Source organism: Sabethes cyaneus, chromosome 2 (genome assembly GCF_943734655.1).
Source record: "Sabethes cyaneus chromosome 2, idSabCyanKW18_F2, whole genome shotgun sequence".
Taxonomy (NCBI): Eukaryota; Metazoa; Arthropoda; class Insecta; order Diptera; family Culicidae; genus Sabethes; species Sabethes cyaneus.
The window spans coordinates 95,099,952-95,127,041 of NC_071354.1; the positions used below are offsets into that span (position 1 = coordinate 95,099,952).

The 27,090-nt window shown below is 42.4% G+C and overlaps 1 protein-coding gene across 3 annotated transcripts in view; it reads right to left on the reverse strand.

Moving 5' to 3' along the window:
- Window positions 1-25,894, reverse strand: part of LOC128737655 (craniofacial development protein 2-like) — a 90,704-nt gene extending 64,810 nt beyond the window's left edge. For 2 of the 3 annotated variants that reach the window (XM_053832332.1, XM_053832331.1), the window contains exons 1-2: window positions 25,511-25,894; window positions 25,277-25,442 (exon numbers count right to left, since the gene is read on the reverse strand). The gene's annotated coding sequence lies outside the window, so the exon portion shown is untranslated. Of the gene's footprint in view, window positions 1-25,276; window positions 25,443-25,498 lie in introns of all 3 variants that reach the window. The other variant, XM_053832333.1, reaches the window with a different exon arrangement.
- Between the last annotated feature and the right edge of the window lie 1,196 nt (window positions 25,895-27,090).

Sequence of the window (27,090 nt, forward strand, 5' to 3'; positions counted from 1 at the left end):
GAGTTTCAGGGGCAATTGCATCACATCTTGGTAGTAGTATGAATATAGCACCATATGCTGAAACAAAATGCTGCAGATTGCTAGTGAATGAAAATTGATTTATCTTCATATCAGAGAGGAATTTTTGTGTTCCTCCGTGATGAAAAGAAGTAGAATTGTTCTGTGACATCATATTCACAGCTGTTTAGTTGCTAGAATAAGTAAACGTGATCATAATTGTGTGTTTTCCAAACCACCATTAAAAGCGGATACGCGTAAGCGATTGCTGGTGGTTTTTTCAGCCTGATTACGTGCCAGTGGAAAAACAATGGTTTTGGTGTTTATTGAATGATATTTAGCAAATTACTTACATTTTTATGAAAATAGTTATAACACATTAAAGCACATTCGTTTCAGTATTGTTATACAGCGGCAAAGTTTTTATTTGGGAAAGCAAAAAAGGTAATGTATGCCGAATTTAGTAGCGTGCTGGAAATACCCTCCCGTACCCTATATCTTTTTATTGACAATTGATGAATAATAGTTTTACAAACTTTGTTGTTTGTTGCTACGAGTTGCAACTTTGATGATCTTTTTTTTTTTGGAGTAGGGGAATTTGCTAAGCACCTGAGAAGACACGGTACTATCAGACACCTGAGAAGATAACTTTCTGTGGGGTGAGGTATCCCGACCCCCCCTAATGGGGCGTGAGGAACCCGACCCACTAAAACCATACTCGAGTCTCCAGCCTCAATCCTCCATGGCACCATCTTATCGGTATTACTTCAGGGAGGGGCTATTGCGCTTAACGCACTCTCTTAGATAATTACTGAACTATGGTAGTTAGGCTTTCGCCGTTGATCGGCTCTCCAGCGGTTTGGTAGCTCAAGTGCAATCTGGGTAGCAGCTTTATTAACCGCTCGACCCCAGACGTCCGAGCTAGAACACATCCTTTGGACTAAATTATCCGAAGTAGTGTCCTGTCCGCTCACTGCCATCATGTTGCTTCTCGCGCCCACGAAACGAGGTCATATGAAGAAAGCATGTTCTACAGTTTCATCTACTTCCACGCATTCGGGACACGCGGGGAACTTCGCATGACCGAACTTGTGCAGATACTGTTTAAAACAACCATGCCTTGACAGAATCTGTGTCAGGTGGAAGTTGACTACTCCGTGGCGCCTGTTGACCCACCCGGATAGTTCCGGGATAAGTCGATGTATCCACCGGCCTTTTGTGGAATCAGACCGTGCCCGCTTCCATGTGGCTATCGAGGCCGATCTTGTGGTACACCATATGCCTCTAGTTCCACGTTGGTTGAAGCACTCTACGTCCTCGCTGATGATGATACCAATCGGCATCATACCCGCCAATACGCAGATTGCGTCATGTGAAACTGTTCGATACGCACTCGCCACTCTCAAGCACATGAGACGATAGGTGCTTTCCAGCTTAGATAGATAGCTTTTGGTACCTAACGCTGATGACCACACCGGTGCACCGGCCCGCCATACCTGAGTATGGACTGGACCACGTTGGCTAATAGCCTGCGCTTGCTGCTATACCGCAGAGCTATTACACATCATACGAGACAATACCGAAATAGCTGTGGAAGCCATCTTGCAGGCATAGTCGACGTAGCTCCCGAACTTGAGCATGTCGTCAACCATGACTTCCAGGAGTTAAGGACCGCGTTGACGAAATAGTGCAGTTTCCGACGCTGATATTTGTTTGCTGCACCGACTTGCGATTGTTCACCACGATAACCTCCGTTTTATGATGCGCTAGCTCCAGTTTCCTGGAGCGCATCCAATCTTCAACAATGCTCATAGAGTGGGCAGCCGTCAACTCAATCTCTCTGATAGATTCACCTTAGACTTCCAAAGTGATGTCGTCCGGGAACACCGGGCCCGGTATGGTCCCTTGCGAAGCCCCTACGATGCTTGGAAAGCACTTCTGACCCTCCTCCGTAGCATAGCACACGATTCTGGAAATAATTTACCAGAATTCTGTACAGCGACACGGGCACTTGGACGTTCCGAAGCGGCTATGGAATCCCAGCTAGCGCTATTACACGCATTTCTCACATCGAGCATGACAACTACGCAACAGCGGATACCTGTCCTCTTGCTCGATGACTTTGATGATCTGACATTATCTGTACATTTGAAAGCCAAGCGCGTAAAGGAGAAAAAGAGAAGAACTGTTTATAAATAATTCTAATTATTAACACATAGATTGCATTTGAAGCAATTTTTTTCCCCTCAAATGTGTTGCAAGTTGACCGAGGCAAGCTGAGACTGTTAGCGGAGTTCTTTGTCGGTGATTACCAAGCTGGTTATCGCGAGGATCACTCTATGACAGATAAGATACTTATTCTGTGTCAGGTACTAGACAAGTTTCGGGAGTACAACTTGCTCACTCATCATATGTTTGTGGACATTAAGGCGGCATACGATTCAGTCAAACGAAATGAGCTGAAGCAGATAATACTAGAGCACGACACCGGGCGGGTCAAAATCATGCGTCAGAATAGCGGGATTGTATCGGAACAAGATTTTAAAGAAACAAGACTTTAGACGTGGTTAAGTGAGATTATGCTAGATAAGCATTTTTCTTTTATTATTTTTTATTTATTATTATTATTTTATTATTGATACTTTTCGGTGAAAATTGATTTAGTGACAATTATTTATCGTTTACGTTTCTGCCTACTCAATTCGGCCATTATCAGAAAAATTTAAATTCTTTGACACACAATAATTATTCGATATTAATCTTCGTTATTTATCACCGCTGTTCTTCCACTGCCTTTGGTTGTATGTAGATCGCTACATACAACCAAAGACACCCTTCAGCCCACATTGGCTAACAACGTGGAACCGCAAAAGGTGATATCGACGATCGATTGTTGTAGACATCTGCAAAAGGTACTAACAGAACCCTCGATTGTCACACTTACGTCTAGCTTAAACAAAGCTTCCAACAAGCTTTGATCCTTAGGTGTAGTAAGCATATTACCCCACTCGACTGCCCAAGCATTGAAGTCGCCTGTAATGACAACCGGCTTGCGGCCCGTGAGCTCAACCGTAAGCTTATCCAGCATATGGTAGAACTACTCCGGTGTCCACCTTGGAATCCTAGCAATCACTCTCTTGGTCGTTCGATACCACCTCTTGGATGGGGTCCCGATCAGGAGGGCATAACAAGATAACATCAAATTTATAACACATTCTGATATTTATAACACATTGTGTTACAAATCGGAAATAAACTGATCAGGAAGGGAAAACAAAAGTTTCAAGTTTGTAACAGATTCTGATAGTTATAACTCATTGAGTTATATAGGAGAATTAGGGCTTTGGCCACTACTAAAAATGTTACATATCATCACTGGTGTGCCCGGGACACACAATGAGGAACGTGCCATACCTTTTCTATAATATTTAACGCAAATTTTATGGGTAATTTCAAATCTGATTTCAAGCCAAAGTTTACATGCAATACCAGCCTAACTTCAAGTAAAATTTCAAGTACTATATCAAGTCAAATTTCATGTTTATTTTGAATTCAATTTGAATTCTAAATTTAATTCGAATTTAATGTCCAATTTCAAGTTAAAATTTTGGTCCAATATTAAATCCAATACCATGTCCATTTGACATGCAATTTCAAATGAAATTCAAAATAAAATTTCGTGTCTAATTTCAAGTGCAATTGCAAATTGCAATCTAAGTCCTATTCAGTTGTTCAGTTTTCAGTGTTCAGTTTCAGTGCATCAGAACGAAATAACGATTAGGCGACATCCATTTAGTACGTCACGCAAATTTTGACCAAAATCAACCCCCCCTCCCCCCCATGTCACATTTCGTCACACATTCGTGACCCCCCCTGAGAAAGTACGTCACGTCACGGTAATCCCCCCCCCCTTCACAACAAAAAAATTAAATATTCATTCCAACCTTTTTATTTAAAGCTATCAAATGAATTTCAGCAAATAAAAAAAGGAAAATTTTCGAGCTTATAAGTCATCGATTCACGGATTTTGAAGATGATCTTCAATTGCTGCAATCGGATATGCTTCAGAAGTCGCTGATGTGCCGTCGAATAATGTTTAGCGCATATCTACGCCCTTTACATTCATCCACTCAAATTCGTCTGATCTAGTTGAAAGAATCAGGACTTTCAGCTGACGTCTTGCAGCAACACGCCTTGGAAGAACTTTTCTGAGGGACTTTGTCATTTTGTGTATTTCTTCAATCGTGTAATTATTCAACACTACCTTAGATGCGAAATTTAATCCGCAAGTGGCTTAAACCCTATCCTTCAGAGAGCTTTTGAGTGAGGGGCAGTATAAATTATACCGAAAAACCTTAAAAGCAGCCGTGGAACTTCGGTATGAGTTTTTGTTCATCGATTGAGTTCAGCACGAATATCAAGGGAAAACATTGCCGTGGGTCTCTGGTAGCATCCCGTAACCCTTCAGGAGTTTGTGCGACTGCTATTTGCGGTTGCAAAAATCTTTTAAGCAGGACGGTACTCAAGCAGCTCTTCAGCGGTGTACTGCATATTCTGTAAAGCCTTAATGGAGAGTTCATACTACATAGAATAAATGAGTCCTGTTCACACATATATGTTCAAAAAAGTGTTCATTCAAAAAATTTAACTATTTGTTTTAAAATCTATCAGTACGTTAATTTTATAGAAGCCTTCAATAGTTGTATCTTCAAATGAAGGCTAAATTATAATTTCCCGAATAAATTTTCCATTTGATTTTTTTTTTTCATGTGACGTCACATAACTTCATACCCCCCCTCCCCCCTACGTCACAAATCGTCACGATTAGGTCAACCCCCCCTCCCCCCTATATGCGTGACGTACTTTATGGATGCCCCCTTACATGTAGCGAATTCTTATATCTATTAATTTTGCATTAAGAAAATTTTGTCGTCAATTCTAGACTTTTTTTGTTTGTTTGGATAACAATTTTTTTAAGCATTCGACAACAGCAAGTGTAGAAAATGAAAACGTAAACTATTGCAGTTAAAAATATACTCGATGCAAAATGCCGCTCCTGTTAAGACATCTTTTATGTATGTATTTTCTGCAGTTTATTAGGTTCTAACAACGAATTGAAACGAACAACGAATTAGGATTAAAAAGAAAATCTCTCAAACTTTTATTTGGTTGGTAGATACTTGGAATTAAACGTAATCGAGCAAACATATTATGAAAAAAATAATTAACGATAAAATAAAATGTTTTAGTTTTTTCTCGGTTTACGTCTTGTTTACAAAATTTAAAAGCAACAAGTGTTTTCTCCAATCCTTTACTAACAAAACCTCGTATAATTGAGAAATATTTTCTTCCACGCATCACTAAACTAATTAGGTTCATAATTGTTTTTAATCTTTACTGTGGTTGGTTCCTACCAAAATCAGCAATAACATTTATAGAATCAAAACCTGAAATATAAAACTCATTTAAAAAAAAAGTTTGAATGGCCAGGTTCACTTCAATTTATTTTCTGGTATATTTGAAAGCACTTCGAGCAACACTGTCAGAACGGTACAACACTGATAAAACGGATTCGATTTCTTTTTCTTGATCACGGTCTCGTACCAAAAGAGATCTATTTATAGACAGTTCGAACAGCAAAAACTGACAACTGACAGAATAAGCTATCGGTCAAATCATATGAGCATTTAAACTACCTACATACAAGAGTAGTTCTGGTACAGAGGTTAAAACGATGGCATCGTGTGCGGTATGTCGTGAGTTCAATTCCGACTGAAAGAGTGCGGTTTTTGAAATTGAAAGAATGTGTGAAAATCTTTTTTTGTTGCTATTTGTAAATGTTCCCGATAAATAGTTGTGCTATTTTTGACAATAGGTCGGGAAAATGTCGATATAGCAGACAGAGGTAAAGAAGTTTTTGTTTTATCAAAATTATAACACAATTTGTTAGAAATATGGTAACAAGTTTTGATATAATTTTGTTCAAAACAAAACAAACTTTGTTATATTTTTGCTATCACTGCTAAGCAGTTTTGTTAGAATTTGAGTTATTTTAACCACTTGCAGTAGCTAAATTATAACAGCCGTTGTTAGCAAAAAATCGGTCGAAAAATAACAGGATCAGTTATAATTTTGTTATGCCCTCCTGATCGGGGTATCTGCCAATGACAACAATCGCTGCCATCTGACCCTTACCGGTTACTTAGTTGCGGTTGCCCCAAGGCACACGGTAGAGTCTACGATAATGGTAATATCTCACTTCGATTCGGCGGGCGATTACTAGAGCAACTACAGCGCAATACCACAGTTATTGAGGTTAGTTTGTGTAACCTTCACTCTATTTCTTTAGAGCCTTATACTGCGAGCTCCGGACCGTCGGGTCCTCCTTGAGCTTAAAGAGTATTTCGCTGGCTTGTGTTCGACAGGTCTTCACAACGTTTGCTCAAAAATTTTGCAGCGTGGGGTCTAACCTGACTTTAGGAAGGAGGTCTGCGCATGACAGCTTACCTGTCGACTTGACCATGATTATATCTCTCTTCTTCTGTACCTTAGACTTGGGCTTTACAGCCGCGACGTCGTTGGCCTTTATGGTAGGCAGTTTCCGCCTAACAACCAGTCAATCCTCTTCTGTCCCGGTCATGCCAGTAGTGAGATGTTCCAACTTCTTGCTGGTAGAGGCACGGTTCGTCCGCTGCCTCTTAACAACCAGCGTTAAAGTATCCTCAAGCGTTACCGTTTTCCGCTTCGCGATCAGCGTGTCGCTCGTCTGACTCGTGGTGGCCATAGCCCGAGCAGATATGGTTTGGGCTTCGGCGATCTCACACCGCTTTAGAAGCTCTTCTCTCTACCTCAGTAGCAATAATCGTTGAGCAAAGGCTCACCGACAACTCTTTGATATCCAAATGAACATTGGATTTTGAGTTGATGAACAAGTATAACTCATCCATCTGCCTTTTTGCCTTCTCCAGCTTGCTACTAGCTGGAGGCGACCCCACTCTCGCAACGAGTTGCTTCTTTCTACAGCTGCCACCCGTTTTTTTGACAGAGTCACCACTGGCAAGCCCATTCAATCGAAAAGGAGTGTTAGATTTCGGCGGGATCTTCTTTGGCAGCCCACCCGATTTTGGAGGGCTGCAAAAGAAGATCCCTTCAGCTCCTTCTTAGGCTGCACCACCGATTTCGGGGGTGTTACCTTCTTAGCCTGCGACTCTGGCGGCAAACGCGCCAACTTGCTACTTTTGGCAAAAACGTTTTCGTTGCCACTAGTAGCATCCTCGGTGGATTTAAGTTTAATGAACTTATCCATCCGATTGGGTCCAAACTCCAAGCCGCTATCTCCATTCGTAATATGTAGTCGCCTTCATGATCCCATTTTGATCTGGGCAAGAAGTGAGGCTATGCGAGAGTTGTACCGCTATACTTCATGAGGATGGGGTGCAGAGCCAGATCGACGCTAGTCAGAAATATTGTATCTGAGTCTACAACTACCGAGTTTGACGTAGATGACGAGTTTCGCACGTACTTAGAAACCAGCCACGGCTCTATTGAGGCGGAAGGCAACCGTGCCGTTAGCTTACTCACTGTTTCGGGAATGTATCACCCTTTCTTTCCTAAGCTATTAGAATGACACGACTGTCAGCCTTGTAGCGTCTTAGTCTAGCATATGTGCCTAGCTGATGTGCCTATGGCACTCCCAAACGTAGCTTTTGGTTTATAGTCCAGAGCCCTGACACTGCGACGCGATGTCTGCAAAGTGCCTTATGAGTCTTGAGCTACGCTCGCCTCCTTACACCACTGCACTACACTACCCCCAAGCCCCCCGTTTCCTATTAGAAGACAACCGAGGCCATGGAGGTAGGGTTGAGAGCTCCCGCTCCTGTGTTTGAGGCTATCTGGTTGATACAAATCCAATCTGATTTAGACCGGCCCGCAATCTTACTGCGTTAGGGCCTTTACCGACCAAATAACAAGCACCTGTACAGTTTCGTCATCCCATTGGTAAAACGAGCTACGTAAATACTTCTCAGTTCGGTGGTTTGACTGCAATAGACGGAGGAAGGGTCACAATTTGTGTCTATAAATACCTCAACCCACTAGTGTTGGTGAAGTTTGAAATGTGTCGCACGCTTAATAAAAGCGTTGGGGAGTCTCCTTTTCGTGTAGTTCACTGTGGTTAAAACATCACTACCGGCGAACCACGGGTCCTGGGAAAGAGTAGTGGGTTCGAATCCGATTGTAATGTTACGATTCTTTGACAAAAAAGGGCGGTACACAACTTCTTAAGCGTTGCTTCAATGACCATTCCTAATTTTCCGCTCTTTTCCCTTCACGCCTTGTTCCCGTTCTGTTTGGAACGCTATCAAGGTGAAAGTAGCTTTTCGCAATCGCGAAGTTGCAGAAGGAGGCGAAATGGAAATTGGCCTAGGAATGTCCATAGAAGATAGTAGCGTCCCAGCACCTAAACTCCGAGAGGGTAAACAAGAAATCGGGTTGCGGCAGACTAACAAAATCACAAGTAAACACTGCGTTTCAACAGATCTTCACAAACATGGCTGAAAAACGCTTGCAACGGTTGCTAACTGAGTTATCTCCAAGATCTGGAAAGAGGAGAAGCTATCGGAGGAGTAGATAGAAGAAGTTGTTTGTTCTATCTACAAAAAGGGTGATTGGCCCGATTGTTACTACTATCACGGCATAACGCAGATAAAATCCGCCCTTAAAATATTTTCTCAGACCTCATTACACCAACTGTCACCGATAACACAAAATTTCGTAAGAAATTATCAAGTGGGGTTCATGGAAGCTCGCGTTACTGCAGACCAAGCTTTCAGCTGATCTGGCAGAAATATTGAAAATACACAGTGACCACGTATCACATCTTTATTGATTTTAAAGCAGCATACGAAACAGTTTGACAGATATGACAGCTATGACAGATAAGGCAAGAACATGGTACAGATCAGGGGGGATCTATTGCTGTCAAATTCCATACATGTGAGCGTTACCGCCTTACCGCAGATGGTGTTTGGTCCATGACGTTTGTACTGTCAAAATTTTTTTTACACAATCGGAAAATCTGCTCAATCCGATTGCAAACCACGCGAGGTCACTTTCGACCAAAGGTTAAAATTACAAAATTATACTTAATTATAAGTACTAAATTATTAACTTTATGTTCACTTAAATAGGCTTTGATTATGATAAATTGGAGCTAACAGTAAATATAGAAGAACTTAAAAGAGGATAATTACGATTGTGTTAACATTTTGTAATTTTATTTCAGCACGTTTTGAAAAATTTCAAATAGACTATAGAATAGGATACGTTATTCGATAATTTTAGCACTATTTTTTAGTCCCTCAATGATTTTCCAATCATTTTATCGGAAGTCACATTTTTATCGGCTGAATGGACTGCAAGTTAAGATAAATGGGTCCCCAGATAAACTAGGCTTGATAAATCATCGATTTTACAGAAATCGTAAAGTGCAGTTTTCAGTAGCTGCCAGCATCTGGCTCAGCGGCCAGCCAATTATGCACGGAATTGCTTCCATGTCAAAGCCATGTCAAATTGCAAAACTTTTCCGAATTTGCATGGTATCTGATTCTGCGAATTTTCACTGCCTAACATGATAATAAACGTGCTCCATAAGAGGTAATTGTATACCCTCGAGAGCTGGGTCGTTTCCCGTTCAGCACATTTTGCTGCAGCATACCGTCGCGACGCTACCCCCCTATTTGGATCCGCTTCTTGGAAAGCAAATGAAAACAATGCGTAAGACACATTCCGGTGAGTGGTATTCTTTGGTAATACGAGTTGTTTCCGAAGAAGATAGACGGAAGTAAGTTGTAACAGAATTTCAAAGCATCCTGCTAGCGAGCCAACCATGACAGGTAGTCGTGGTAGAAGAACGAAAATAAAAACAAGCTCGGATATATGGAAGATGTAGTGCGGTTTTCCTTTCAGCTTCAGCTTTTCCCCCCTAGTTTGGTTTTCCCATTCTACATGCTTTTCCTCTCAGTGGTGAGATTTAGACAAAGTATAACGTTCATTATACTTTAATGTGATGTTCCGCGTGTGGAGCTTTGGTCCACATTCTCGCTTGGGATTTTCCATTAGGAAAAGTGTTTTTGTGTACGACGCTGATGTTTTGTGGAAATCACCAGTTAGGTTATCCATTTGGGAGAAAAGAGTAGGCATTATATAATTTTATTGTTTCGTGAAAAGCCAAAAACCAGCAGCCATAATAAGATATTATTTTATGGCATCCTGTGCAATCCGAGCGTACAGTTTCATCGTCCGTCCGATCACCATATGAATGAAAATGCTTATGATTTGATTCTTCATGCAGGCAACCTTGACGAATGAGTGCTCAGCATAACGATGAAGTGCGCTTCTGTTCTGTACTCTTGAAGAAGCAATGTCACATGTCACCGGAAATTTATCCACATCCACCGGAAAAACTTTTCCTTTTTAACAAACGATTGTGAAGCTGAACTTAATTGTTTTAATACTCTTTGATTTGCTGTTTCTTGGGTGGAATTTTCCGGGATACGAAAACAGAGTAAACGTACAATTACGTACTGTTGACGTCTGAGACCCGCTCAGATTGTCTGACAAATCAAATAGTCTAAACAAACCTTCGTAGTGCTCACACTCATTATTGATATTGTTCGGAGTATGAATGTAATTTTTGAGTCGGATTCGTGAAAATCGTAATCAATGTTATGTATAAGTTTTTTTTATTTCAGAAGCAAGTATGCAAAAGAGTTGAAAAAGAAGAGTAGTCGAACAAGGTAGCTCGAAATGAAAAAGACAAATGTGCTTTCACTAAGTGGTTTGTAAAATGACTGGTAATTTCGCTCACAGTCTTGTTCCTAAGACGAGATCATAGTGATTGTGCCCACCTGTGCTTATGTGTGCTAGAGTAAACCTGTTTATCCGAAAATCAAAGCAAAGCCAAAGGAAACACCCACATCACTATGTAGGTAGGTACGATTGTCGTCGTCAACAAGAGAGGAAAATCTTATCTCAAAGAAATTTTGTGTTGGTCGAAAAAAAATGAAACAAAATGCGTACGAGACGGTTCCATCCACAGAGCCGCTTTTCCGAAAAGCTTTCTTTTTTACTCACAAAGCAGTCCAGATTAGATGAGGGCCGTTTGGAGGTGTATAATTTATCAGCTGCTCAAAGAAAATTACTGTTGCCAAATCTAATCAAAGCTAATTGCGTCTGTTGGGTATCCAAGCGGTGATTTTTCATGCTATGAGTTTCTTTTTTATATTGAAAGCCACCGGCGTGCCTAGCAGTGGTGAGGCACTCACAAGCTTACAAAACTTGGCTAACGATAGAAGTCTCAGCAATTTTTCCTATATGTGTTGCTATCAAAATAATTTGACCACAAAAATACATGACTCTCAAAGTCCAGAAACGATTTGAAATACTAATACCCCACCTTTGAACACGCTAGTGCTGAAAGTAGTTCCAATTAGTTAGTTAAACAGAAATTAATTAGCATGAGAAATTTAATTTATCTTTTTAATTAATCTTAAAAATATTATGGGAGATTTTCAATAAGACTTTTGGATTTAAAACGTAGTAAAACTCTTAAACTCTCCTATGAATACGAAGTATTATTCTGATAGCCCGCTGACTAGAAAAATAGTTCACATCCTAAAACCGATGTGCAAACTGAAAACACTCTGTTTAGTTCCGCATCCGTATAGAGCATTTATGGATGAATGCTTGCGAATTAAATGTACTCACTGGAGACCCAACAAATTTTCATCACTTTTTATTCAAACTGCTGCCGTCTGCCACTGCACTGCTGGTGGAACACCGCTGTATGTCGGTCAGATTCGCGATTGCATAGAAAAAATTGCGTCGGACGCATCTCTAACTTTTAAAAACCATCCGTAACCCACCTAACGCGACCTCATATCTTTCATTAATACATATCGAAAACGATGAATTAGAACTCGGGTTGAAATTGTGAAATTGCAAAACGTTATTTTCTACCCTTCAATAAAATACCGCGGTCTTAAATAATAGCTTCTTGTCCTATGCAACCTTTGAACTGACCTATATTTTATTTTAGTTTTTTTTTTGTTATTATATTTATCAAACAGATTGTCTTAATGAATAAAATATCACAATTCTCATATATATAGCAAAAATGTCAGATTCAGTTATTCTACGCGAGAAAATGCTGGAACTTTCATCAAACTTGAACAAGTCTTCAACAGAGGCGAAAGCACATATCATCATATGACATAGGCTCATTGTATCCAAGCACTGTGCGATGAAATCTTGGTCGAAGTAACGTAGTACATATTCCTGAGGGACCGCGATGGAATTCTAAGCTCAAGTAGTGATGAACAGTCGACCTCGTTGTTTAGTAGCTTGACAACAAAAGTTACCTGTTGGATTTTCCGGCGTCTGGTCAAAGTGTCAAGGTTTGCAGCGATCGCGATAAGGAGGAAGGTTCAGAAGGTCATGTCATGGCAAATTACACAGAGCAACGCGAAGTTTCTGTACTCTCTTTATTCAGGTGTCCCATGTTATTTGATGAGGTAGCCAGATAAGTGCTGCATTCTCCAAAATGGGACGATCCAATGAGCAATATAAAGCGTTAAGGCTATAAGGATCGTTGAAATCTTTCGCTATTTTCATTGAGAAGCCCAACTGTCGGCTAGCCTTGGCGATGATAGCTCCTCGCTGATTGGCAAAGGAAAGTTTCTTATCAATCAGAACTCCTAGGTCACTAATTTCTTCGACTCTGTTGAGCTTAATATCTTCTATGTAGTAGTCGAAAATGATTGGCTGCGTACTGTGTAATACGATGAAATGTCATGACGGAGCATCTAGGGACACTGACAATCAGTTTGTTGCGTTGACACCAATTACAAAAATATTTAGTGATCCTTGTAAACGATTGCAGTCGTCGATAGATCTCACTACAGAGTATAGTCTTTATTCGTCAGCGTAAACGAGTTTACAGTCACCATCGTGCAAAGATGCAACATCGTTGAAAAATATCGTGAACAGCAAAGGTCCCAAGTTGCTCCCCTGAGGTACTCCACTTAAGTTACCAAACGTTGACGATATACATGTTACCAATTTCACGCGTAGTGTTTTATGACTAAGGTAAGAGCTAAGCCATTCGGTCAAATTATCTGAGACTCCCAGGTGACGTAACTTATGCAAAACTCTGCGAAAATCAATTCTATCAAACGCTCCTTTGAGGTCAATATAAACCACGTTACGCTGAGCTTTCAATTCAGTTAGTGTGAAACAAGTAAACGTGAGCAGTTCTTCGATGAACATCTCAATGGTGAAGTCGTAGAAGGAGGCGGAACGGAAATTAACCTAGAAGCGCCCATGGAAGATGGTAATGTCCTAGCACCTGATCTCCAAGAAGTCAAACGAGAAATCAGGCTGCTGAAGATCAATAAAGCCGCTGGGAAGGACCGCCTACCGGCAGAGCTTTATCAACATGGCGGAGAAACGTTAGCAAAAGTTCTACACTGGGTTATTTCGAGGATTTGGGAGGAGGAAAAGCTACCGGAGGAATGGATGAAAGGAGTGGTTTGTCCCATCTACAAAAAGGGTGATCGGGTAGACTGCTGCAACTATCGTGGTATTGCGCTGATAAACGCCGCCTACAAGGTACTCTCCCAGATCCTGTTACGCCGGCTGTCACCGATAGCACAAGGTTTCGTAGGGAATTATCAGGCAGGTTTCATGCGGGCTCGCGCAACTACCGACCAAATTTTTACTATCCGACAGATATTGCAGAAATGTCGGGAGTACAACGTGCTCACGCATCACATCTTTATTGATTTCAAAGCAGCATACGATACAGTCGATCGAGACAAGCTATGGCAGATAATGCACGAATACGGTTTTCCGGACAAACTGACGCGACTGATCAGAGCTACATTGGATCGAGTGATGTGTTTCGTACGCATCTCTGGGACACTCTCGAGTCCCTTCGAGACGCGACGAGGGTTGAGACAAGGTGACGGTCTATCCTGCATGCTATTCAACATCGCTCTTGAGGGGGACGACGAGCGGGTATCGAAACGAGAGGCACGATTTTTACCAACAGTAGCCAACTTCTAGGCTTTGCAGATGACTTCGATATCATTGCCAGGAACGTTGCGACGGCGGAGGCAATCTACGCCAGACTGAAAGCGGAGTCTAGGAGAATTGGGCTAAAAATAAATGCGTCGAAGACCAAATACATGAAAGGAAGAGGCTCAAAGGAAACAAACGCGCGCTTCCCACGGACGGTAACCGTTGACGGCGACGAACTAGAAGTGGTAGAGGAGTTCGTGTATTTGGAATCGCTGGTGACCGCGGACAATAACACTAGTAAGGAGATCCAGCGGCGCATCCAAGCGGGAAATCGGGCCTACTTTGCCCTTCGTAAAACGCTACGATCAGGAAGCGTACGCTGCCGCACGAAGCTAACAATGTACAAAACCATTATTAGACCGGTAGTTCTTTATGGACTTGAAGCCGTGACGCTGCTTACGGAGGACACACGTGCCCTTGCCGTGTTTGAGCGGAAAGTGCTGCGGACGATATTTGGTGGAGTACAAACTGAAAGCGGAGAGTGGCGGAGGCATATGATCACGAGCTACAGGCACTGCTTGGGGAGACTCTCGTCGTACATCTAGCAAAAGTTAGCAGGCTACGGTGGGTCGGACACGTCGTAAGGATTCCGGACGACAGTGCGACGAAAATAGTCCTCTTCAACAACCTCACTGGCACCAGAAAATGGGGGGCCCAACGTGCACGATGGCTCGACCAGGTCGAAAGGGATTTGCGACTTCTGAGACGACTAGGAAATTGGCGACGAGTGGCCCAAGACCGAGTTGAATGGAGACGAGTGCTTGAAACAGCACGAGCCCCCCCGGCTCTATGCTGCTGAAGAACAAGAAGAAGAAAGTAAACGTGAAATTCAGTAAATTCGTGGAAACAATCAATTACGTTGTCGTACCTTATTAGTTACTACGAGTAATGCGTACCATCGATTTCTCGTGGACTTGTAATCATAAAATAGACCTCACAGCAGCTCTAAGCCTTTTGTTCAGCAAACCCTACCCTTACCTTTAAGCGCTACCAATTGGAATACAAGCGACCAGGGAAGGTTGGATAATCAACTCAGGTGGGAACTTGGTTGTATGTCTTTCCGAGTCTCTGGGTATTTGTACCCGCAATATGCATTGGAAACCAGGAAACCAGGATCTGCCGTTAAGGAGGAACTCTACACGCAGTTCGCAAATGATGTCAAGATCATTATCCGGGATTTCAATGCCAACAAACACACAAATTCAAATACAATTAGATGTCAGCAAATCAGGCAGAATCATAAATTGAGAACCGATTGTCTCCATTGACGTAAGATCCTATCCTTGCAATGGTTAAGATGCGCCAAAAACTCTCAACATTGGTTTCAAACGAGGCAAGAAAACGAAGTTCGAAAACTTGGGTCGTTTTCGATCCCAATGCATAATCTGTAACTTTTCTCTAATAAACTGAGAACGTTAAGACTGCAATGGATGGTACACATAAGTGCTGTGTGCGGATTTCGGAATTCGACTGTCAAAATGTAACTATCAGAGAGAAATTATAACTCTTCATCGGTGAGGCGAACTGAAACTAAAAGTGAAATATAGAGTGACTTATAGAGTGGCGACACTGTCAAAATTGGGATGACAATTATCTATCAGTGTCATTCCAATCGTGCAGACGACCTATCAAATGCATGTGTAGGAAAGAGAAAGAAAACATGCATTGCATACTTTTAGCATGACATGCCGCCACTCTGTACATAGTCACTCTAGTGAAATAGTTCAAAGTTAGGCAAACTATTGTAATAAAGTTCGTTGTATAATTTATTGATTTTATTTTATTTTAATTAATTTCAACGGACTGAGTCTTCTTCAAGTGTATCTATAATGTAGAAATAATTTTACACTCGTAATCTGAGTATCGCCTCGATTCTATATTTCGATTGGACCGGTTCCATTCCGGTTCCGGTAGCATATAGGGCACGGGAGGGTATTTTCAGCCCGTTAAGCGATGGCATCTATTTTTTCGGCCTATGGCCTAGTTCTAGTGAAAGAACAGGTAGTTTTGACGTTCTTTTAATAAAAAAATAGTAGATTATTAACAGTGTTGAGAAAATAGTTATGACATATTAAAATTGAATGTCAGCAAAGTATTTTTATTGGCGAAAGAAAAGACAAATAGGCTGAATTTAGAAACGTGCTGAAAATACTCTCCCGTACCCTAGTTTGATTCTAATGGAAGTGAAATTTTGGAACCACTCTAATTGGTACGCATAACAGAGCCAATTTATTCGCAGATCAGAGCAACAACGTCTTCGAATTCCTGTACAGAAGCTATAGGAAAAATTTCGAGAGAGAATTCAACCATGACATTTTCTACGTAACCTAAATATAAAAATAAGTACGTCAATACTACACTTGCTCATTTGCTATACGATATTCTATCGCACAGTTTTCAGCTTGAATACTTAAACCATAGTATAAGAACCCAAAACCCGGTTTCAAAAATTCCATAATCCAAAGCATACTGATGGATTGTGTTCCGCCTGGAGTCCAGAAGCAACTTTCATGCGTGATTATCGAGCAAATAATTTCGATGAAAAGCTTGTCTACTGGCAGATCAACCCGCCACTGCGAAACAGCTTTCCTCCCGAATATCGGACGGGGGAGGGGGTATACCATTAGAAATGTCGGTTATTGCGGTTTCTAACTTTGCTTGTACTCTGTGCAAGCTGGGAAAATTCCTATCGTGAAGCAACAGCTGCAGTTCCGGGCTCATGTGCGAAATAAATGTTATTTAGTTGGTCGAAAGTTATGTGCATGTAGGGTAAAATTCAATTCCGGTATACAGGCTATACCTATTACCGTCTCAAAATTTTATCTTTTATTTTCTGGGTTGTTTAGCTAAATTGCCAGGATCGAAATTTCAAATAATTACATTAAATCGTCGTGTAGTTTACGGCATGACATGATATTTTGTGTTTCCTATATTCAGTTACGTTCTCGTTTTAACATCAATCCGCATTTTTTATATCATGCTCGACTGCTTGTACAATCAAAATTTCAATCATTGAAAATAATTTGATAATGGAAATTAGAAAGCCACTAAACATAGAAAATAAATTTTTACAGAAAGTTTTGTAACATACCTAACAAACTCATGATAGGATTATTCGAAAAAATTATTGCTTTTAGCAAAAATATTGTCGTCTTTGTACTTAATTGCCCTCGTTGGATTCAGGTTTTCTTTGTGAAATCTAACAGCACAGGTGCTGGCAGTTTGACAAACTTCAGAAAATTCATTGCCTCAAATATTATAACATATTGCAGCTTGTAGATAATCACAGTCTATCTCGAAAAGGGTGAAAATAATTGCCTCACGACAAACGCTCTCAGGAAGGCTTACTATCATAGTTGTAGGAAAATGCCTTCGATCAAACGATTTTGCTCAACCCTATCTTTCAAGAATTGCCGCCACTGCACATTGTTGCTCATCCTGTTGGCTTCGAACACCGTTATCTGGCCATTGGTATCATCATATTTTAGACCCTATTGCAAATAAATCACTAGCACAAAGCTGAAAACAAACGTATGGGTAGGTATAGGGATTTTTCTGGATCACTTGCAGGAAGAGCCTAACAACGTCGGAACAAAACATTGGAACTGGATTTCTCTTTCAGTCGTTTTAGACAGGATCAGAAACGTTTCGGTCTCAGTTTCTTTGTTTTGTTCAAGTGAGCTTCAGATGAAGCTGGCGATTGGTTCAAGTGACAAAAATTTAAAATCAGGCGCAATGTTAAATGAACTCCCAAATACGTCTTAGTGGAATACCTAGAAAGATAAGGTTTGCATATACAATTCGATTCGATTAATGGTTAATTTATAATTTAGGTTTTATAATTTCATCTATCGCCTCAGATTCATACTGACGGACAGGAAAGGAGGCGCTCAAGCGAATGCTGAGTGTCAGCACAAAGAGTAGCCATGCCAGTATTGAGCGTCTGTTTCCGTGTAAGGAGCAGCTTTTAATGGTTTGAAGCTTCCTCAGCTTAGCGAGTGCTTGCATTCTAGGTTAGTAGCGCTCACTACAGCATCTGATAATCAGTGGGCGAGTTGTCTCGGAACTTAAGCTATGGTGGCACCCTTTCACGAGACTCGGGAGCGTGGCTCTAGTAAGGCAACGTATCTAAACAACGTTACTACGAAAGATCAAGAAAATTCAACTCAGAACATTCGTCATAGGTAAAGGTGAACAAGGAACAAGGACATGTAATAGATGCCTGGTACCTGGAATTGATCGCTGAATGTCGTGGGTAGCTTAAAAAGCTAGTATCCCGAAAGTTCGGCAACGTAGCACTACAGGACTTCTGTCGCTAGGGGCACAAGGTGCCATGACGCCATGACGCCATGACAGCAAGCCCCAGTTTTACCAGAACGGTGGAGCAACCAACGTACATTGCAATGTTGAGCAGAATGTAGGGTCGTGTGACGAATTGGAAACCGATTAACGTGAAGATATGTGTGTTGAAGATAAAAGGCCGTTTCATCAACCACGCCATCATGAACGTGCACTACCTGCGCAACGCACCTCCACAATTCCCGCACAATTCCTAACTCCACGAGGTGCCGGCTGGGGTACGCAACTTCGATTGTCGTAAGCTAACAGGAAAGGGGGCACAGTGGCTCCCGCCCACATTAAGATGGCAACCCCATCAGCGGGATAAGGACCTTAGGTTAACAGCCTGCTGTACCAGAACACAAAAAAGTTACCGAAAATGAAAGAAGAAATCTCTCTGGATTATTGGCAACGACCTTTAGCATGAAAACACGGACACGAATCGGAACATGGAATATACTGACCCTTGCCGAGCAGGGCAAGCTGGCTCAACTCGCAAAGGAAGCTAGCCGCCTGAAGCTTGAAATCCTGGGGCTGAGCGAGGTTCGCTGGCCGGGTACTGGCGAACACAGGACATCATCCGGGCAAGTCTTGCTCTACTCATACTCGACGGCATACGAGGTGAAAATGCTACTCGAGAAAGAGGAGTTGGATTCCTTCTGAGCCCAGGAGCACATGCGGCCCTGATGAAGTGGGAACCGATAAGTGAGCGAATAATCGTTGCCAGATTCAGAACACGGGTTAGGAACCTTACGGCAATCCAGTGCTATGCGCCAACAGATGCTGCCGACCTGCAGGAGAAAAAGAGCTTTTACAGCCAGCTGAACAGCGTGGTTGAGAAAATCCCGAAGGGGGACATCCAAATTCACATGGGCGACTTCAACGCGAAGATTGGCTCAAACAACGCGGACCTTGAACGCGTCATGGGACGCCAGGGCCTAGGAGAGATGAGCGAAAACGGGAAGCTGTTTACAGAATTCTGTGGTAATAACGACATGGTCATTGGTGGATCGCTCTTCCCCCATAGACCAGTACATAAAGTCACGTGGGTTTCCCACGACGGCCGAACAGAAAAACAAATCGACCACATCTGCATCAGCCGGAAATGGAGAAGGAGCCTTCTTGATGTACGCAACAAACGCAGCGCTGATATTGCATCCGACCATCATCTTGTTATCGCTGAGATACGTCTGCGCGTCGCACGTGTCCAACGACGGGAGGAAAAAGTTGGATGCCGCTACGACGTCCGCCGATTGGAGAATCCTGAGGTGAAAACGGCCTTTGTCGAACAACTTGAATCTCAAGCCTCGGAGCTGCCACCTGGTGGAACCGTCGAAGAGCAATGGACCGGCATCAAGAACGCCTTCATCACGACCAGTGATGAAACCCTCGGCAAAGCGCGCAGCGGGCGGAGGAAGTGGATTTCGGATGAAACTTGGAGGAAGATCGACGAGCGGAGAGAGGCGAAAGCCGTCATTGAGCGAGCGTGGACCAGATCGGCTAAGACAGCCCGTCAACGATACACCGAACTGGAGAGGGCTGTTAAACATGCTTGTAGGCGGGACAAGAGAGCCTGGACTAACTCCCTAGCCGAACAAGGAGAAACCGCCGCCGCCAATGGTGATATCCGTTTGTTGTACGATATTTCTCGCCACCTTAGTGGTACCAGGATGAATATAAAGATGCCGCTAAAGGACACAGCTGGTCAGCTATTGACTGACCGTACAGAACAGCTTAAGCGATGGACTGAACATTTTGAACAACTCTTCCGAGTTCCAAATGTCAGAGACCAACAAAACCAGCAGCGTACGACGCCTACAGTTCGTCGAATAAATCGCGTGAACTCGGAGGCGCCACCGCTGGATGAAATTGTAGCAGCCATCAAGAGTATGAAATCCAATAGAGCGCCAGGGATAGATCGTATTTCAGCCGAAATGCTCAAAGCTGACCCATCTTTATCAGCCCAGATGATGCATCAGCTTTTCAGCAATATTTGGGAAACCGCAACTTTTCCGGTGGACTGGATGCAGGGCATATTGGTCAAAGTCCCTAAGAAAGGAGACCTAACTGAATGCGGTAACTGGCGTGGCATCACGTTGCTCTGTATTATTCTCAAAGTACTCTGTAAGGTAATCCTCAACCGGATCCAGGAGAAGATCGACGCTACTCTCCGGCGGCAGCCAGCAGGATTCCGTGCTGGCCGATCATGTGAGGACCATATCACAACGCTCCGCATTATATTGGAGCAGATCAACGAATTCCAGGACTCTCTTCTGCTGGTGTTCGTTGACTTCGAAAAGCCGTTCGACCGACTCAACCACGAAAACATCTGGGGCGCACTTAGGCGTAGAGGAGTTCCAGATAAGCTAGTTCATCTCATCGAGGCTTAGTACGAGGCGTTCTCGTGCAAGGTTTTGCACGACGGCGTCGTGTCCGACCCCATGAGGGTTACTGCTGGCGTGAGACAGGGCTGCATTTTATCACGGCTTCTGTTTCTCATCGTTATGGATGAGATATTAGTTGGAGCAATTGACAGTAGACCAAATCGAGGATTGCCTTGGAATCCTCTAACGATGGAGCAACTAAATAACCTCGACCTAGCCGACGACATTGTCTTGCTCGCACAACGCCGAAACGATATGCAGAGCAAGTTAGATGACCTCCCCGAGAGCTCCCAGGTAGCAGGTCTCACAGTCAATGTAGCAAAAACTAAGTCTATGGTAGTGAACACTGACAATTCCACCAACTTCACAGTAGCGGGACAACAAGTTGAGCAGGTAGACGCCTTTCAATATCTTGGTAGTCAAACAACGCCCGATGGTGGTACCAAGACTGATATAGCCACACGGATCAGGAAGGCCAGGGGTGCCTTGCAGGTCTTCGAAACATTTGGCGCTCAAACCAGATCACTCTACGTACGAAAACCCGAATCTTTAATTCAAACGTTAAATCCGTACCGCTGTATGCCTGCGAAACGAGGTGCGTCTCAGCGGAGACAACTGCTGGTATTCATTAACCGGTGCCTGCGATACATCATTCGTGCCTGGTGGCCTGATAATTGGATATCCAATGAGGAACTCCATAGTCGGTGTCATCAACGGCCGATAGCCACAGAAATTGGTGAACGTAGGTGGAAGTGAATCGGACACACCTTGAGGAAAGGAGCGAACGAGGTTTGCAGAGGCAGACCCAGAGGCTCATGGCGACGGAGCTTAGCCAACGACATCCGGGTTGTAGACGAGAACCTGTCCTGGCGACGGGTAAAAGCTATGGCGGGTAACCGTCAACAGTAGAGATCTCTGATTTCATCCCTTTGTTCTGCCGGACCGGCGGACATGGACACATAAGTAAGTAAGAACCTGCACAACGGCAGGTCCAGAGATCACCTGACTAACGTACAATGAACCAGAGAAACCAGGTTCCCATAGATGGCTAGTTCTCTAACATTACTAACATACGTTTTCTCTGGGTAGGGATATTAATTTTAATCATCACCTAGCAGCAGTATATTTGCGCTCAAAACAGTCACCCTTGGTATACGGGTGTGAAAACTGTCCTCCTCGACTGAATATTAAGCAGTTAGATAACCCTCAATCTGCCGTGAACTGCGTTCAAATACTGGATGAGGTACTGTCTTCATTCGACGAGTTAGGTGCTAGGGCCGGTTGAGGCGGAAAACGCTCGGTCATCGGAGAGGCCGTTTCCGGCACTAAGTAAAGGGTCCCGCAGTAATGATTGGTTTGATGGCTTGAAAAAATTATCTGAGTATTGCCACTGACCGTCCGAACAGAGATCGTGCAGTATTAAAATAACCATCCCGAGCTAATGGCATGCGCAAGTTTTACGAGAAGGTGAACCAATTTCGGCCACAAACCAAACCCTTACATGTGTAGGAACGAGGAAGGCCATTTGATCACAAGCGAATGCGAGAAGGTCGACAGGTGGAAACAGTTCTTCGACGAACATCTCATTGGCGAAGTTGCAGAAAGAGGCGGAATGAAAGTTAACCTAGGAGTGCCCATGAAAGATAGTAATGTCCCAGTACATGAACTCCAAGAAGTCAAACGAGAAATCATGTTACTGAAGATCAACAAATCTTCTGGTAAGAATCGTCCACCAGTAGAGCTTATAATAATCATGGCCACTGGAAATGGCACTACACTAGGTTATTTCCAAGATTTGGAAGAAGGACACGCTAAAGCTGACAGTACAGGACAGAAAACTCTCATTAGACCGGTAGTTCTTTATGGACTTATAGCCAAGACGCTATTCCCCGGGGACATGACTTGCCGAGTTCGAGCGGTAAGTGCTGCAGACAATGATTGGCAGAGTACAAGCTAAAAGCCGAGAGTAGCGGCGGCATATGAATCGCGAGCTACAGGCACTACTTGAAAAGGTTCCCATCATAGAACTGGCGAAAATCGGAAGACTACGGTGGGCAGGAAACGTCGTAACGTTGCTGGACGACAATGCGATGAAAACGGTTCTCTTTAACGATCCCACCGACACCAGGAACAGATGAGCTCAATGTGCAAGTTGTCTCGTTCAAGTCGAATGTCGAATGATTGACTGCCAGAGACGTTTGGGAAATTGGCGACGAATGGCCCAAGATCGCGTTGAATGGAGACGACTGCTTGAAACAGCAAATTTTACTACAGAACTCCCTGTCATGAATGAGAAATCCGCATTGTCAGAATCAATCTTTTTTTTTTGAGAAGTTACTTTCGACTGCATATCAGTCGGAGTCTAATATAAACTAAAGGTGGTCAAAATGAATCTAACAAAATAATCTAAAATTGGCTTCGATCGAATTGTTTATGTTTTGCAATTTGCTATTGTTCGCAATATAATAAAATTGCGCTATTGTGAAATACAACGGTGCGTGAACAAACGCGTTTCTCATTAATTCTAAATGTGCTAGCATGTGCTGAATAGTATCTCTATTAGCGAGTACCAAATATAGGCATTGTTCGACTCAGTTTTCTACTTTTTGGAATAATTGCTAGTACACAAACGGATGAAAAATGATCCTCCAACTTCGGTATGATAAATTACTGCTGTGACACAATGTGACAGAATTCAATCAGAGAACCGTTGCTTTTGCTGTCTGCTGGAAATTGTGTGTGCACCCTGAGCGAATAAAAACGACCGAAGACAGACTTTCAACCTTGCCTATGCTAAGCAAAGGCACCATGCCATGGTTAACTTCCACGGAGCATTCCGAAAAGATAAATCGTATGACACTGCACGTGCTATCTTCCGGTCTAATCGAGGATGGAATTTCGCCGAAGGATGCGCCCGGTCCGAACGTGGAACCTTACCGTCATCTGGGGGCTCGTAGAAAAATCTCGTTTCCAAAAATCTCTGCTTCGTGTTTCGCAACTAAAGTCCCATTCCCCGGCCAGGAGGGAATAAAGGTGCATTCATCAACCTCCGCACTTTCATCTAGTGCTTTCTGCAGGGGAAACCCGGAAATAAATCACACAATCGTATCTGTACGGTTATATTCCTATCAGCTCGCAGTACGACTTGGTTCCGAGTTTCGTCTTTATTAAATTTTGATAAATTGAATTCACTCCGGTCTGGTGCTAAAGTTTTCGCCGTGTCGGTACTAAACCTGAGCAAAGGGTCTGATTTATGATACAGATTCGCCTCCAGGATATACCTAGCTAGTTACACATTGACTCACTGCTGCCGAGTGAATCAGCTCAATTTTCGTTTAGCTGAAAAGATTTACTTACCTGCTTCGCCAAGAATGCAAACGCGGACAGTTAGACTTCAAATGATACAAACTAGATTATTCAGGATTATTATGAGGATTGTGCACTAGCGTGAATTGTTGCTTGTTATGAGACTGCAAAGAATGCCAATAATAGTTTCAGATTCTATAATCAACAGGGAATTAGATACTTTATCGAAAAGCTTAGCATGATCTCGTAAAGTGAAAATGATCAAAGATCTTTGCCTTTACCTAATAGTCTTCTTAACTGTAAAATTCGGCTTTCCCACTAACTGGAACCAGATTTTCCAGTCCTTAGATGCTCGCCTAAAGTAAGTTGAGCGATGATCAACAAGCCATTCGTTTTTAGTGGCGTTCATCAGTGGTAACAAATATCTTAAATTACCGCACTGATTGGACTAATAATATCGTAAGAAATACTGCAACATTTTTGGTACTGAACTAACAAGCACAACGAACGGTCTCATTATTTTCCAATTGCTTTCCTTCTGCAATCTTTTCCAACGAGGTGATATCTTTATGTCAGCTTTCCGTAGCTTCCGGTAAGCTTTTCAGGTTCCGATATCAAATACAGCCAACTTGTTAGGCCTTGTTCTGCTACATGACAAAGCAAATTTCGCACCGAAAACAGCCTATCCTGTAAGTCACTTTTTTGTTATGTTGAGTAACTTACATTGAACATAAAAATCTCGCGTTCTATTATTGCGCGGCCACGAAATGATTTATGAAACTTATATTTTATCACAAACAAGTCGTGAACCGTGGAGTTTGAGTAAAAGTAGGATTCTTATTACGTCTTCATTAAAATGAAATATGAAGCAACAGTTATTTGCAGGGGATCCAGAGAAACAGCTAGTTGGAGGAAGTAGCATATCCTTTCACCGTATAGTCAATAAATTACCTATCCAATTTAGTTAAATCTTATCTACCGTTATGAAGCGCAGCAATCTTCCAATAGTTTTTGAAGGTCACATTAAGATCTCTACAAAGCTCTAAACAGCAGTGGCTTTAAGTATGAAGCAGGATAAAACTAAAAATAGAAGCCACGTGTGAAATACTCACCCGCTTGATATTCATCCATCCTTCGAAAAATGGCTGACTGCCTTTCTGGCGGCATTGAAGAAGTGCATCTCGCAGCCATCCTAGAGGCAATAAGTCGTCTAAGAAGTGTGAGAATGCCTTCCCCAGCATACAAACCAGTCGCTAGGTACTAAGACAAACGGAATCGCTAGAATGTTTTTTGAACTGAAGTTGATTAAAATATGCATCATTCATGATATTTACTTGCGTTCTTACCCCTCTAGGGTGATGTTTCCCCCCTTTGGTAGCGCACACAGATCTAAACTTCCATCGTTATCCTGAATGGCATGGCAGGACGGTTCGTCTTCGCTTCATTTGTTCTGCGTTTCTTCCGACATACCAATTTGCCCCAATGATGGTACCTACTGTGTGGGTGGTTCGCCCTCGCTGTCAATCTTCTCCATGACTGTGCTAATGGGTTGGATGCGGCAAACGCAAAGAAAAGCCGTTAGGGCTGCACCGGCGTTTGTTTTCCCTTTCATCCGCTTTGAACACTTGAAAGTAAGGCGAGTGATATTTTGATGATTATTTGCTAAAAATTATAGGGTTAAACTTGGCAAGTGCCTTCCATTCAGCGAATGAAGGGAAAGACGATCCGAGAAGTTCATTCATATACACATACCAACAACGAATGGGAAGGGTGCAGAAAGTCGCCGTATGCATTCGAAAGCATCATCAGCGAACGTGTTTTGAATGCAAAGTACGTGCATATACTCACAGCTGCTGATGGCGCGTCGCATAGTGGCTCGAAGTGTGTTTTATTCAGGGTTAAGCCGTCATGACTAGAGATTATTATTGAGTTGAATCGCTCCTCATCGCTTTAATGTGAGACGAATGCGTTCCAAATTTTGCAGCAAGCTATATTTAGATTTTTGCATAGAACACACAGGGTGTCCTGCTGAAATCTATAAGCATGAACAATTAATTTCGAGTGCTGATAGCTCAGTCGTTTGTACAATAATATATGTAGCGATGCTTTATACATCAATGAATTTAAAAAAAATGCCCAAAATACAAGATATTTTTTACAAGATTTAATTTCATATGCCAAATTGACTATTGACAATTGATGCAACATATTAAATGTAAAACTTACCTACAATATATCTACTTGAACCACGGACGATCAGTTCATAAAGGTACCAAACATTTTAGAAAGACAATGGTGCCTAGTGTAGTAAAAGTTTCCTAGTCCAGCAAAAAAAACCTTGGGCTTAAACGTGTTTTTAAGACTAAACCCTTCTTTCTCGAAAGGCTTTGCAGCCGACTGTTAGAGTATCGTGCAATAATAACGCCATTTGGTACAATGTCATTTGCCATAATGCTTTTTTGGCATAACGGCCATTTGGCATAATTCTTCAAACATCATTTTATGACCAAATGGTCGCATTCCTAGATTATTCAGGGCGAGACGACCGCAGGTTGCAAACCCGTCGTCGGAAGAGCCGGCTACTACGGCGGATAGCTTCCCCCCACAGAAATCACATCTGTCTAGATTTATTTGTTTTCCTTGGTCCACTGACCTCTAACACTTTCGCTCTGTTGGGTCCGAACGAGCGACTACGAATAAGTACGGATCACATTTTCTTTGAAAGGAGATCAAATAATTTTCGAAAAAAGAAATTTTCCGCCCAATGGTACATTTTTCCTTGGTTCTCACGTTCATTCGTTTGTGCCGTTCATTCGTTAAATCCCAATTGCTGCTCCTTGTACGTAAGCTCTAAACAGCAAAATTTGGTTGAATTATCAATTATGCCAAAAAGTCGTTATGACAAATTACCATTATGCCAAAAGAC